The 2916-nt window shown below is 36.9% G+C and overlaps 2 non-coding genes across 2 annotated transcripts; one reads left to right on the top strand and one right to left on the bottom strand.

The window, feature by feature from the left end:
- Positions 1-190: 190 nt before the first annotated feature.
- On the bottom strand, positions 191-272 carry Trnas-uga (transfer RNA serine (anticodon UGA)). The gene has a single exon. It is a non-coding gene; the product is annotated as a tRNA-Ser (tRNA).
- A 718-nt stretch (positions 273-990) lies between these two features.
- Positions 991-1072, top strand: Trnas-uga (transfer RNA serine (anticodon UGA)). Its single transcript has one exon. It is a non-coding gene; the product is annotated as a tRNA-Ser (tRNA).
- Positions 1073-2916: the final 1844 nt, after the last annotated feature.

Here is a 2916-nt window from a genome sequence, read left to right on the forward strand (position 1 = left end):
TTCAATATTTTCCTATAATGTTCAAATATGATGGGCAAACATAATTCAATCAACCATCATATAGCCTAATATATAGACATATTCTAGTAGATCTAGGTTTGTTTTTCTTTTAATTTTAAGTAGTAATATAACTATTGTCTTTTGTTGCCCTAAATGTTACGAGTTCAATGAAAAAACGAAAAAATTCTAACGCTGCGGACAGGATTCGAACCTGTGCGGGTAGAACCCAATGGATTTCAAGTCCATCTCCTTAACCACTCGGACACCGCAGCTCATGATCAAGTGCTACCAAACAAAACTCACAACCTTGGATGTTATTGCGGGTTCACAACAGTACAACATTGACTTACCATATTTGATCGAAAGATTATTTGACTTTAGAAAATCTCACAGATCCATGATCTTTGTCTACAGTATGGTGACGGCAGCATTGTATAAAACTTGCTGGTTACTCTGGCGTATGAGTAATACTTTTTTTTTAATTTTTCGGTAGTCACTTAAAGTTTAACACAAGTTTGTTCAGTTTTGTACTAATAATTCAAAACACTATATGCAGTGTTTTTAGTGGCTTTATAAATATTTTAGTATTTTAGATGAGTGATCGTGTTTAATATTTTCAAGGAAATAATTATGGTTAGGTTATAAAACAGTTAAAGACAATAATGTGTATATCAGCAATAAACTTCGAATAGCATTCAAAAATCTTGCTATTTTACATTAATTATTCTTTTAATACACTCTGGCGTATGCTTAACATTTTTTTAAATCGAATAACTTTTTATGTACGAGTGTTTTTGATATAAGTACAAGTTTAAAGACTAGAAATGAATAGGTGTTAATTGTTTTTTATGCCAATTGCCATTTTTCACAAAAATCATCAAAAATTACAGTAATTATCATTATTTATGTGAATATTAACTTTTAAAAAACACCCTTTTGATCAATAATACCATAATAATGTTTGTGTAGTTTGGCATCACTTTTTCGTCAGCTGCGGTGTCCGAGTGGTTAAGGAGATGGACTTGAAATCCATTGGGTTCTACCCGCACAGGTTCGAATCCTGTCCGCAGCGAATACTTTTTTAAGTTTTTCTTTTGCTTAAAGTTAATTTGTAACACTGTTTTATTAATAACACAGTTGCCATGTTGTTGAGAATAGGTTCAAAATAATTACATAGACAATTCTTGAGAGATTAATATTATTTATAGACCGGCTGTCTATAGTTTATTTTGTGTTTTCTTTACTTCAAAAAATTGTTTAGGAATACAAAATTAATGACAACAAATTTATAATGGACAAATAATCATCCTACATTTTATTAAAGATGATTTGATTGCAGTGCGTATAACTTTCATTGTGCGTATCTTACAAGAAATTAATTAAAAATTGGCAACGCACAATTCGTGTTTCGCGTCTATACCCCCCTCAAAACAATTCAACCACAACAAAAAAATAATAAAACAAGAAGCGCGATCTCCCCTCATCAATAACATACGCGTCAGATAATTTCCTGCGTGTGTCGAGTTACCTTGTGGTGATGGTAGTGGCGTCCTCGTCGTCGTCGTTATTGTCGTCCTCTTGAAAATTATGAACCACTCGGGCATAATCTGGTGCATCAATCTACACATACTCTTGGTTCGGTGGATGCGAAGACGATTTCAATTCCAAATCCGAAAGTATAAGTTGCGGAGCAACGACAACGCCGCGCCGGCCGCCAGCCGCTGCTGCCGATGAAGCTCAAAAGGAAATGCCGCCATCGCGAGTGGCACTCGCATACACAACACATATCAACTTGCAGTTTTCCTGCGTGATGCGGTATATGCAATATACGCGATGCCACTGCTACGATTAGAGAGGAGTCTTCCGTCTAGGAAGAGCTGCATCTTTCTCCCAACTCCCATCAGCATCAGAAAAACTTAGTCTATTGGGAGGTTGGTTAGGTTAATAGAACTCCAGTCCAGACTCCAGTTCAGAACTACTCTTGAGAGATGCAATAAACTTTCTGTCAATTGCATTATGCGCTGCGCCTCAAGCCAAGCATCTTCTCTTCTCCATTCGTCGTCGTCGTCGTCGATTGTATGTGGCACTACAGAATGTAGAAGGAACCAAGATGGACTGTGGGTATCGAAGGAACCATCAGATAACCCGCCATTCGATCACAGAGACCCAGAAGACTTTCAAAAGCGTCCTCGCGCGTCTTGGTGGCATCACAGTTTTTCTATCAGCATCGTAAAGAGTGCGGTTCACGGTCGGTGGCCTCACAAAAGACCGAACATTAAAATTAGCCCCATGGAAGATATATGTACAATACATGAGGACCTCCCAATTTTCGAATCACCCGCTTTTCCTTTCCATTATCCAAGATGTCACTCAATAATAAACTCTCCAGCTATCGACCTCCCTGTCTTCATTCTCCTCCTATCTGTGCCGCTTTGTATTGTTGTTTATAAGAACGGGTTTGAAGCTCAGATATACGTACATGAAGCTGAAGAAAAACTGAAATGCTACCTAAAAGCAAATATGTGGCGGTGTACCCTCATTTGCTGATGGAGGTTGATAAGGATCTTCTCCGGGTAACTACTTTGTTTACTGTTTCTTTAACTAATTAAAGAAAAATTGACATCTCTTAGGACTTATAGATTCTTAAGGATGGTTATATTTTAATTGTGTGCATTGATAAGACAAGACCCGATGATGGTGAAAATGTAAAGGCAACGCAACAAGCTTAAGAAGTTGCAACTTCTACAAAGTTATTGTGAAAAGAAAGGCATTTTAAAACGGTGCTTTAATCTTAGAAAATAAATTCTTTTTCAATGCAGACTAAACGAGTTTGAAGGAAGAAGTGAGCCAACTACATTGAAGAGAGAGTAAATATTGTTGAAGACCTCCCAGCACTTGAAACTTGTTTTATTAAGA

The sequence above is a fragment of the Eupeodes corollae genome, chromosome 2 (genome assembly GCF_945859685.1).
Source record: "Eupeodes corollae chromosome 2, idEupCoro1.1, whole genome shotgun sequence".
Taxonomy (NCBI): Eukaryota; Metazoa; Arthropoda; class Insecta; order Diptera; family Syrphidae; genus Eupeodes; species Eupeodes corollae.